Source organism: Hyla sarda, unplaced genomic scaffold, assembly GCF_029499605.1.
Source record: "Hyla sarda isolate aHylSar1 unplaced genomic scaffold, aHylSar1.hap1 scaffold_612, whole genome shotgun sequence".
Lineage (NCBI taxonomy): Eukaryota > Metazoa > Chordata > Amphibia > Anura > Hylidae > Hyla > Hyla sarda.
The window spans coordinates 195,739-207,772 of NW_026610627.1; the positions used below are offsets into that span (position 1 = coordinate 195,739).

Consider the following 12,034-nt stretch of genomic DNA (forward strand, 5'->3'; position numbering starts at 1 on the left):
TGTCGTCTATTACGGCCTTCATAGAAGCAACAGGAGATTGTTGCATCCATCTTGAACCCTCAGAACTACAGTGCTATGATGTCACTCACTTCCACAGGCCTTGCAGAGTGTAAACAACAACAACCCAGCTTTGTTGTGTATGTAACCAAAGGGATTTGTGATGTCACCTAGAACCTTCACAGCAGCGACAGCTTTATGAGGAGCATCAGCACTGCTCTGCCTGAGCAGAACCATCACCGCCATAGGTTGTCAAATAACCCGGATTTAACCCACACAGGTAAGTCCAATGGGGTGCAGGCATGTCCTCTATGCTTACAGCTTCCCGTGGGTGTTGGTTTGATACCGTTTGGGGACAGCCAAGGAGGCATCTGCAGGCAACAAAGGTAGGTGTGTGCTTGTGTGTGTGTTTCCTATGCAGATCCTAAGCCCAGTGTCACATGCAAGTAGGAGGAGTAAGAAGGGTTCCTGGCAAATCCGGGTTATGGATTGCATTTAAAAAGGCCCCGTGGGAGTGCAATGGGCCCCTGTCTTGCTGCTTAGCAATAATGGTATGGGTTTAGGTTCTGCTGTGTGTACTGGTGGTTGACTGCCCCCCAGCCCAGAGTGTGCATGGAAAATTGTCTGGCAGCCTCCCTGACAGCAAGCAGTGATAGTGCCCATGAAGGGGACCTTGTTGGGCCCGCCCCTTTCACGGTTATCGCTTCTCGGCCTTTTGGCTAAGATCAAGTGTAGTAATACAGGAGATCTGGTCAGAAGGTACTCGGGTACCCCTCTCCTCGGCCTTGTGGGATCGCCCAGGTTTATTGCCTGGGCTTCACCCACTTGTTGCTATAGGGGAGAGGGCCTAGTCCCAGGGTAACGAGTAGCGATCGCCTCTCAAGACCTTCGGGTGGAGAGAGGTTAGAACCATGGATGATGATCCGGATCCAGGTTCTGTGCCGGCATACGCAAGGATCAAAAACACCGTGAGAGTCATTCTCACGGATGATACCAAAAGGGCGGACGATTTGAAATTCGTAGTAGAGGACGTGCTCGGAGGAGTTTTCGGAATACAGAAGGGCGAGATATTGGCAATCCAGGACTACCCGAAGCGTAAAATTTTTGATGTGACGTTCACACAAAATGGCATCCACAGAGATTTTGTTACCAGAGCTGCTGCGAGTAAAGACAAAAAGCTTCAGGGTGTCCGGATTATTGAGCACGTTCTAGACGATATTAAGCTGGTGGTAGTAAAGATGTATTCCCCTTTCGCCAACCTACACGATGTTGAGTTGTTTTTACAAGTCTATTTTAGTAAGGTTGAGTGCAGAGGAAAAATCATGAACAGCTGTGGCATCTGGACATCTAAGTGGAGATTTCAGGTTACATGCAAAAAAGATGACAGATTGCCAGGGGGAATACAACTACCACCAGCTCGTTTTAAAATAAATAATATGTGTGGCGACCTCTTTTATGCGGGGATGCCAAGCTACTGCAGGAAGTGTCACAGATATGGACACACAAAAGAAAACTGTGAAAGTACATGCAAAAAATGTGGTAGCACACAGCACGAGACAGAGAAATGCACAAGAGGAGGGAGGTGCAATTTCTGTCAACAATTCGGTCACCTTTTCTCCTCTTGTCCCCACAGACATAGGACGGAGCAGCAGTGGCAACCCTGGAGGCAGCAAGGACAGCAACCGGGACACCAGCCGAGGCAAGCAGAGCCAGTGATTACCCCCCCACAAGAGGTAAGCGGTGAGATGGAGAAGGAGAAAGACCCCCCTCAGGCAAAAGGAGGGGACCCTAAAGAGCAGAGGATGGCCAAAAAACGTGCAAGTGGTGAAAAAACTGGCCCCCAGGAGCATGCTGGGTTAAGAGAGGAGCGGACGGCGGCCGAATCCGCTCCTCAGCAACCTCTGGCTCAGGGTCCCCCTGAGAGCGATGATCCGGGTGGAGAGGTGAAGGTTAAAAGGCGGAGGGGCTCCAGAAGACTCTATTCGGAGGCGGTCCAGGGGGAGCCGATGGAAGTACCTGCGGATGCAGGGAACCCAAGTGACGTTCCTCCACAGGTCCCCATAGGGGATACCCCCCCTCCTCCCTGCCAGGAGGAGGTTTCAGGGGTGACCGTCTCTGAGGTACCAGAGACGGAACTAAGTGAACACCCGACCCCTATGGAGGGGCAAGAGGTGGAAGAACCCAATGAGTCTGGAGCCCTGATTGCCAGGATGCCCGAGAACAACTATGCCTCAATCATGATGGAGGAGGGGGGTCGGCTGAGTGATGGTGCCTCCTCTCCTGCTTCCTCTATGCGTACAGTTGAGTCAGATTTTGGGGGGTATGAGGCTTCGGAGGGGGAATCAGAGGTGTAAGACGTTTTCTTGTACATTCCCATGGCTGAGTTGTCCGGTCTGTCCTTAAACGTGAGAAGTGTGAGCGCCAGAGTAAGAAGGGTTGCCCTATTTAATTACTTGTCGGTTTTTGCTGCTTCCGTCCTTTTCCTGCAGGAATGTGGCATCCCGCACAGATTAAATTATAAAGAATATGAAGATGATTGGGTGCACGGTCCATCAGTCTGGTCTGGATCAAATGAGTCCAGATCAGCAGGGGTCGCCATACTTTTTAAAGGGAACGTTTTAATTGAGAGTTTTAACGAAATTTTACCAGGCAGAATTTTATTGGTCAGCGCTTTTATTAATGGTATTAAATGGCAGTTTTTAAATTTTTATGGTTCTCCTGATAAGAATGAAAGAATAAAAATGTTGGAGATTTTACCCCTTTTTATTAACAATTCTAGTCCTCTTGTTTTATCAGGTGATTTTAATTGTATTTTAAGGGGAGAACGCCGTTTTTCGAACGCAGTGAGTAGGAACTACGATAAGACGTCTTTTATGTTAAAAAACTTGATTTTAGATTTTAATCTCACTGATGTTTTTAAAAAATGTAATTTTAACGTACCAGAGGAAGACGGTGTTACCTGGAGCAATGCAAGCTGTAGCTCCAGGATAGATTTTATTTTTTGTTCTTATCAAGTACTGCCTTTTAACTGTGATCTTTTTACCAATGTTTTTTCTGACCATAAATTATTGTATTTTAAAGTTAAAAGTGATTTTAAAAGGAGAACTGGTAGGAATGCCTGGAAGTTAAACGTGTCCCTTTTAGAAGATCCGCAGGTTTTATCAGATTTTATTACCTTTTACAAGGAATGCAGACGAGTAAAAGACCCCAACACTCCCACCAGTATCTGGTGGGAAAAAATGAAACTAAAAATAAAAGAATTTTTTATCCGTGTTGGGGTTAGGAAAGCTAAAGAAAAACGTGAATTTTATAATATCCTAAATACTCGTCTGCAAACCCTGTACAAATTCAGAGCACATGGGATGGAGGTGGAGAAGGAGGTACATGATCTTAAAAAAGAAATAACTAAGTGCCTGGAGCAGAAAGGAAAAGAAATTATCTTTAGGTCTCGAATACAGCATCTTGAGGAAAACGAGACCTGCTCCAGGTATTTTTTTAAGAAAATACATGAAAATAGAAGGTTAATAGAAAACATTGAAGGAGTGAATGATGTACAGGGTATTTTAAAAAAGGTGCAAGAGTTTTATGCGGATCTTTTTAATGTAAAACACATTGATGAATGTTTTATGAATGACTCGTTAAAGGAGATCACCAATTTTTTAGATCCTGTCTCACAGTCTTTTTTATTGCAGAATATTTCAGAGCAGGAGATTTTAGAGACCGTCAAGAGTTTTAAAACAGGTAAAGTGCCTGGGCCGGATGGTATACCCATTGAATTTTATGTTACTTTTTATGGTATTTTAAAAGAAGATTTGTTCTCCCTTTTTACGGAAGTCTTTAAGTCTAAAATCCTCCCAGGCTCATGGAAGAAGGGTGATGTCTCCCTGCTATTCAAAAAGGGAGACCGGTCGGAACTCAAAAACTGGAGACCAATCACCCTTCTGAACTGCGACTATAAAATAATGGCGAAACTGTGTGCTAACCGCTTAAAGAACGTAATCCATAAAATAATTCATACAAACCAAGTCTGTGGGGTGCCTGGGAGGAGTTTATGGGAGAACCTAAACCTTTTAAAGGATGTAATTAGCGACACCAAATTAAGAAAAGGAAAGCTGGCGGTTTTATCCATAGATTTTGAAAAAGCTTTCGACAGGGTGTCACATTTTTATCTTTTTAAGGTTTTAGAGAAAATGGGTATACCTGATGGCTTTTTATTGTCTCTTAGAGCTTTTTATGATAACTGTACTAGTAAAATTTTAGTAAATGGTTTTAAGACACAGGGCGTGATTTTAAATTCCGGAGTGAAGCAGGGGTGTCCCTTGTCCCCACTACTCTTCATTTGCGCAATAGAGCCTCTTTTATGTACAATACGAAAGGATAAGCAGATCCATGGAGTCCCCCTGCCAGGAGGAGGGGGACTAGAGGCGAAGGTAGTGGGGTACATGGACGATGTTGCGGTGTTTTGCAGGGACACCCCATCGCTTCAGAAGACGCTAAAACAGATTCAATATTTTAATTGTGCCTCCGGTTTTAAAGTCAATTTTAACAAAAGTAACATTTTAAACATAGGCGGAATGCCTTTGTATGATGTGCCCGTCCCTGTGTCTGAGTCGGTGCAGATTTTAGGTGTCTCCTTTGACGAGTCTAATAATGGTTTTAATAGCTGGGACTTGGTGGCTCAAAAAATAAATAAGAAAATATGTATGTGGAACATGCGAGAACTTACAATGGAAGGGAAGGTTTTAATTACAAAAATGGTGCTTTTACCTATTTTATTGTATTTAAGTCTGGTTTTCCCACCCCCCGAAATGGTTCTAAAGAAAATAACAAAAGCTTGTTTTACTTTCTTTTGGAGTTCTAAGAGCGAAAAATTAAAGAGACAAATTGTGATAAAACCGAACTCCAGGGGCGGTAAGGATTTTCCAGATTTTAAAGCTTTCCTTTTAATAAAGTTTTTTAGCATGTGTTTTACTACTGTTTTTAAAGATAGCTACTGGTCTTATTTTGTTCGTTTTAATACTGGTTATTTTATGCGGAGGAACGGCTGGTTTTCTACAGTTTTAAGTTGCCCTTATTCTTTGAATTTACCCCCTCAATACATGATTTTAGGAAAAATTTTAAACTTATATAATTTTAAAGGTAAAAGTGTTCAGGATCTGTGCAATAGCAAAAAACTACTAAAGGAAATAAAAGAAACCAGTACCGTGACTCCCATCAAAAATTTTAACGAACAGAAGTGTATACAGATTTGGAAGATGTTGAGTATTAATTATCTTTTTAATTCACAGAAGGACCTGGCCTGGAGCTGCGCACATGAGTGTCTTCCATGCCGGGCATTCCAGCACCGAAGAGGATTATCCAACTCTGCAACCTGCCCGAGGGAGGGATGCCGACAAGTGGAGACCGTGCACCATCTAATATGGACTTGTTTTTACTCGCAGAAAATATGGACAAAGATACTCCCTCTGGTAAAAAGGATAACTGGACTAAAAGACTTAAATATTGCAGTGGTTTTTTATGGTTGCCTGGAATGCCCAACACGGACTCAAGAGACTATTGCATGGAAGATCATAAACTGTGTGAAGGCAGCTCTGTGGAAGGCCAGGAATATTTTATTGTTCAAGCATGAGGTTTTATCTGTGAAGGACATTTTATCTATCTGTTTTTATGAAATGTACCAGTACTATCTTTTAGACAAGAAGAGATTTCCGCTTTTATCTAGAAAATGGTTTTTAAAAGAATGGAATTCTATCTTGTAAAGCCACCAAGTGCCCATTTTATGTTTTAATATGTTGTAAATATGTTATTTATATGTAACTGTATTTATTGACATATTTGCACAACTTTGTTAACATTATTTAATTTTTAATAAAGTTGCCCCCGTAAGGGTAGTCAAGTTAAAAAAAAAATCTGTTCTTATCAGTTTAATATCTGATACGTCCCCTATCTGGGGACCATATATTAAATGGATTTTTGAGAACGGGGGCCGATTTCGAAGCTTGCTTCCGTCGCCCTATGCATTGACCCGATATGGCAGTATCTTCGGGTACAGTGCACCACCCCCTTACAGGGTTAAAAAGAAAGATTCCTACTTTCATTGCTACCTGCTTGCTGGCTAGCCAGCTAGCCAGCCCTGTGGGCCTTGCTGCTGCTGCAGCCAATAAACAAAAGGTGGTGCTGCTGCTGCTTCTGCTGCTTCTGCTTCTGCTTGTGTCTGGCCCCTGTTGGAGCGTCCAGGCACAGGACTTCTGCTGCTGCTGACTAAATGGCCTCCTTAATTGGATCATTTGAGTAGCCAGCACACCTGTGCAGGTAGGGCATGACATGATAGGCAGCTGCCTTGATAGCGGGTGGGTGCTGAATGTTCCTAATTGACAAAATAAGATTAATGCTTATGAAGAAATATAAAATCTCATCCCTTCCCCAATATCGCGCCACACCCCTACCCCTTAATTCCCTGGTTGAACGTGATGGACATATGTCTTTTTTCGACCGTACTAACTATGTAACTATGTAACATAACATGGGGGGGGGGGGGTCTCCTGGCTGTTCACACAGGTGTGTCATTGCTGTACATTGACCATGCATTGCTTCTGTGGTATTGCAAAGGCAAAGACAAATGCTTCCAGCCATCCATTGCACTAATGGATTGGTCATCAGCTGGCTGTCTATGTCCCGCATCAATATAGACCAAAGTACAGAGGGTTAGGCTATGCTATTGTGCACCTACCTGATGCATCAGAAGGTGCGAGGCCCTTGCTAAATTCTGTGCACAGACTTTGAGATCTATGCTTTAGACTGTATCTAAACCTGCTCCAACATGGACTGACATTCTGGCCTACTTTCAGCCGATGCGACTTGTCTGTCGCTGAACAGTCGCTTTTTATGTATTCAGCACCTATGTATAATGTTGTAAAAATGCTCTAGAAGCTAAAGTCGCAGAAATGTCACACATATTTGGCCTGCAACTTTCTGTGCGACAAATTCAGACAGGAAAAATCAGTATAAATCCTTAGAAAATTATCCCCCAGTGTCTCCATCTGCTGGCGGTATTGAATAAGCATTGCTGCACTGATGGGGTATGCATTAGACGAAAAAAAAGAAGAAAAAGAAGAATAATACGCCCAGAAAAGAGGCGAAAAGGAGAAAAACGTAAAAAAACGTGAAAAAAAAGTAAGAGGAAGAGAAGGGAAAAAAAGGTGGAAATGGGTTTAAAAGTGATTTCGGCGGAGAAATATATATATATATATATATATATATATATATATATGCGCACACACACACATAGATATAAACGTATTCTCCGTTGAGATATTGCAGCCGCTGCTGTGTCCAGGCCCAGGAGCCTTAGCACTGTGCTGTGATGTCACTCAATACCACTGACATCACTAGGTGTAAACAACATCTCTCCTTTGCTGTGTATGTGACTATGGAGCTGTTTGGTGATGTCGTCTATTACGGCCTTCATAGAAGCAACAGGAGATTGTTGCATCCATCTTGAACCCTCAGAACTACAGTGCTATGATGTCACTCACTTCCACAGGCCTTGCAGAGTGTAAACAACAACAACCCAGCTTTGTTGTGTATGTAACCAAAGGGATTTGTGATGTCACCTAGAACCTTCACAGCAGCGACAGCTTTATGAGGAGCATCAGCACTGCTCTGCCTGAGCAGAACCATCACCGCCATAGGTTGTCAAATAACCCGGATTTAACCCACACAGGTAAGTCCAATGGGGTGCAGGCATGTCCTCTATGCTTACAGCTTCCCGTGGGTGTTGGTTTGATACCGTTTGGGGACAGCCAAGGAGGCATCTGCAGGCAACAAAGGTAGGTGTGTGCTTGTGTGTGTGTTTCCTATGCAGATCCTAAGCCCAGTGTCACATGCAAGTAGGAGGAGTAAGAAGGGTTCCTGGCAAATCCGGGTTATGGATTGCATTTAAAAAGGCCCCGTGGGAGTGCAATGGGCCCCTGTCTTGCTGCTTAGCAATAATGGTATGGGTTTAGGTTCTGCTGTGTGTACTGGTGGTTGACTGCCCCCCAGCCCAGAGTGTGCATGGAAAATTGTCTGGCAGCCTCCCTGACAGCAAGCAGTGATAGTGCCCATGAAGGGGACCTTGTTGGGCCCGCCCCTTTCACGGTTATCGCTTCTCGGCCTTTTGGCTAAGATCAAGTGTAGTATCTGTTCTTATCAGTTTAATATCTGATACGTCCCCTATCTGGGGACCATATATTAAATGGATTTTTGAGAACGGGGGCCGATTTCGAAGCTTGCTTCCGTCGCCCTATGCATTGACCCGATATGGCAGTATCTTCGGGTACAGTGCACCACCCCCTTACAGGGTTAAAAAGAAAGATTCCTACTTTCATTGCTACCTGCTTGCTGGCTAGCCAGCTAGCCAGCCCTGTGGGCCTTGCTGCTGCTGCAGCCAATAAACAAAAGGTGGTGCTGCTGCTGCTTCTGCTGCTTCTGCTTCTGCTTGTGTCTGGCCCCTGTTGGAGCGTCCAGGCACAGGACTTCTGCTGCTGCTGACTAAATGGCCTCCTTAATTGGATCATTTGAGTAGCCAGCACACCTGTGCAGGTAGGGCATGACATGATAGGCAGCTGCCTTGATAGCGGGTGGGTGCTGAATGTTCCTAATTGACAAAATAAGATTAATGCTTATGAAGAAATATAAAATCTCATCCCTTCCCCAATATCGCGCCACACCCCTACCCCTTAATTCCCTGGTTGAACGTGATGGACATATGTCTTTTTTCGACCGTACTAACTATGTAACTATGTAACATAACATGGGGGGGGGGGGGTCTCCTGGCTGTTCACACAGGTGTGTCATTGCTGTACATTGACCATGCATTGCTTCTGTGGTATTGCAAAGGCAAAGACACATGCTTCCAGCCATCCATTGCACTAATGGATTGGTCATCAGCTGGCTGTCTATGTCCCGCATCAATATAGACCAAAGTACAGAGGGTTAGGCTATGCTATTGTGCACCTACCTGATGCATCAGAAGGTGCGAGGCCCTTGCTAAATTCTGTGCACAGACTTTGAGATCTATGCTTTAGACTGTATCTAAACCTGCTCCAACATGGACTGACATTCTGGCCTACTTTCAGCCGATGCGACTTGTCTGTCGCTGAACAGTCGCTTTTTATGTATTCAGCACCTATGTATAATGTTGTAAAAATGCTCTAGAAGCTAAAGTCGCAGAAATGTCACACATATTTGGCCTGCAACTTTCTGTGCGACAAATTCAGACAGGAAAAATCAGTATAAATCCTTAGAAAATTATCCCCCAGTGTCTCCATCTGCTGGCGGTATTGAATAAGCATTGCTGCACTGATGGGGTATGCATTAGACGAAAAAAAAGAAGAAAAAGAAGAATAATACGCCCAGAAAAGAGGCGAAAAGGAGAAAAACGTAAAAAAACGTGAAAAAAAAGTAAGAGGAAGAGAAGGGAAAAAAAGGTGGAAATGGGTTTAAAAGTGATTTCGGCGGAGAAATATATATATATATATATATATATATATATATATATATATATGCGCACACACACACATAGATATAAACGTATTCTCCGTTGAGATATTGCAGCCGCTGCTGTGTCCAGGCCCAGGAGCCTTAGCACTGTGCTGTGATGTCACTCAATACCACTGACATCACTAGGTGTAAACAACATCTCTCCTTTGCTGTGTATGTGACTATGGAGCTGTTTGGTGATGTCGTCTATTACGGCCTTCATAGAAGCAACAGGAGATTGTTGCATCCATCTTGAACCCTCAGAACTACAGTGCTATGATGTCACTCACTTCCACAGGCCTTGCAGAGTGTAAACAACAACAACCCAGCTTTGTTGTGTATGTAACCAAAGGGATTTGTGATGTCACCTAGAACCTTCACAGCAGCGACAGCTTTATGAGGAGCATCAGCACTGCTCTGCCTGAGCAGAACCATCACCGCCATAGGTTGTCAAATAACCCGGATTTAACCCACACAGGTAAGTCCAATGGGGTGCAGGCATGTCCTCTATGCTTACAGCTTCCCGTGGGTGTTGGTTTGATACCGTTTGGGGACAGCCAAGGAGGCATCTGCAGGCAACAAAGGTAGGTGTGTGCTTGTGTGTGTGTTTCCTATGCAGATCCTAAGCCCAGTGTCACATGCAAGTAGGAGGAGTAAGAAGGGTTCCTGGCAAATCCGGGTTATGGATTGCATTTAAAAAGGCCCCGTGGGAGTGCAATGGGCCCCTGTCTTGCTGCTTAGCAATAATGGTATGGGTTTAGGTTCTGCTGTGTGTACTGGTGGTTGACTGCCCCCCAGCCCAGAGTGTGCATGGAAAATTGTCTGGCAGCCTCCCTGACAGCAAGCAGTGATAGTGCCCATGAAGGGGACCTTGTTGGGCCCGCCCCTTTCACGGTTATCGCTTCTCGGCCTTTTGGCTAAGATCAAGTGTAGTATCTGTTCTTATCAGTTTAATATCTGATACGTCCCCTATCTGGGGACCATATATTAAATGGATTTTTGAGAACGGGGGCCGATTTCGAAGCTTGCTTCCGTCGCCCTATGCATTGACCCGATATGGCAGTATCTTCGGGTACAGTGCACCACCCCCTTACAGGGTTAAAAAGAAAGATTCCTACTTTCATTGCTACCTGCTTGCTGGCTAGCCAGCTAGCCAGCCCTGTGGGCCTTGCTGCTGCTGCAGCCAATAAACAAAAGGTGGTGCTGCTGCTGCTTCTGCTGCTTCTGCTTCTGCTTGTGTCTGGCCCCTGTTGGAGCGTCCAGGCACAGGACTTCTGCTGCTGCTGACTAAATGGCCTCCTTAATTGGATCATTTGAGTAGCCAGCACACCTGTGCAGGTAGGGCATGACATGATAGGCAGCTGCCTTGATAGCGGGTGGGTGCTGAATGTTCCTAATTGACAAAATAAGATTAATGCTTATGAAGAAATATAAAATCTCATCCCTTCCCCAATATCGCGCCACACCCCTACCCCTTAATTCCCTGGTTGAACGTGATGGACATATGTCTTTTTTCGACCGTACTAACTATGTAACTATGTAACATAACATGGGGGGGGGGGGGGTCTCCTGGCTGTTCACACAGGTGTGTCATTGCTGTACATTGACCATGCATTGCTTCTGTGGTATTGCAAAGGCAAAGACAAATGCTTCCAGCCATCCATTGCACTAATGGATTGGTCATCAGCTGGCTGTCTATGTCCCGCATCAATATAGACCAAAGTACAGAGGGTTAGGCTATGCTATTGTGCACCTACCTGATGCATCAGAAGGTGCGAGGCCCTTGCTAAATTCTGTGCACAGACTTTGAGATCTATGCTTTAGACTGTATCTAAACCTGCTCCAACATGGACTGACATTCTGGCCTACTTTCAGCCGATGCGACTTGTCTGTCGCTGAACAGTCGCTTTTTATGTATTCAGCACCTATGTATAATGTTGTAAAAATGCTCTAGAAGCTAAAGTCGCAGAAATGTCACACATATTTGGCCTGCAACTTTCTGTGCGACAAATTCAGACAGGAAAAATCAGTATAAATCCTTAGAAAATTATCCCCCAGTGTCTCCATCTGCTGGCGGTATTGAATAAGCATTGCTGCACTGATGGGGTATGCATTAGACGAAAAAAAAGAAGAAAAAGAAGAATAATACGCCCAGAAAAGAGGCGAAAAGGAGAAAAACGTAAAAAAACGTGAAAAAAAAGTAAGAGGAAGAGAAGGGAAAAAAAGGTGGAAATGGGTTTAAAAGTGATTTCGGCGGAGAAATATATATATATATATATATATATATATATATATATATATATATATATATATATGCGCACACACACACATAGATATAAACGTATTCTCCGTTGAGATATTGCAGCCGCTGCTGTGTCCAGGCCCAGGAGCCTTAGCACTGTGCTGTGATGTCACTCAATACCACTGACATCACTAGGTGTAAACAACATCTCTCCTTTGCTGTGTATGTGACTATGGAGCTGTTTGGTGATGTCGTCTATTACGGCCTTCATAG

At 44.2% G+C, this 12,034-nt stretch overlaps 2 non-coding genes and 2 pseudogenes across 2 annotated transcripts; all 4 read left to right on the forward strand.

Moving 5' to 3' along the window:
- Positions 1-696: 696 nt before the first annotated feature.
- On the forward strand, positions 697-829 carry LOC130341147 (U2 spliceosomal RNA; annotated as a pseudogene).
- A 5,026-nt stretch (positions 830-5,855) lies between these two features.
- LOC130341146 (U2 spliceosomal RNA) lies at positions 5,856-6,059 on the forward strand (annotated as a pseudogene).
- A 2,080-nt stretch (positions 6,060-8,139) lies between these two features.
- LOC130341136 (U2 spliceosomal RNA) lies at positions 8,140-8,330 on the forward strand. Its single transcript, XR_008881130.1, has one exon. It is a non-coding gene; the product is annotated as a U2 spliceosomal RNA (small nuclear RNA).
- A 2,086-nt stretch (positions 8,331-10,416) lies between these two features.
- LOC130341138 (U2 spliceosomal RNA) lies at positions 10,417-10,607 on the forward strand. Its single transcript, XR_008881131.1, has one exon. It is a non-coding gene; the product is annotated as a U2 spliceosomal RNA (small nuclear RNA).
- Positions 10,608-12,034: the final 1,427 nt, after the last annotated feature.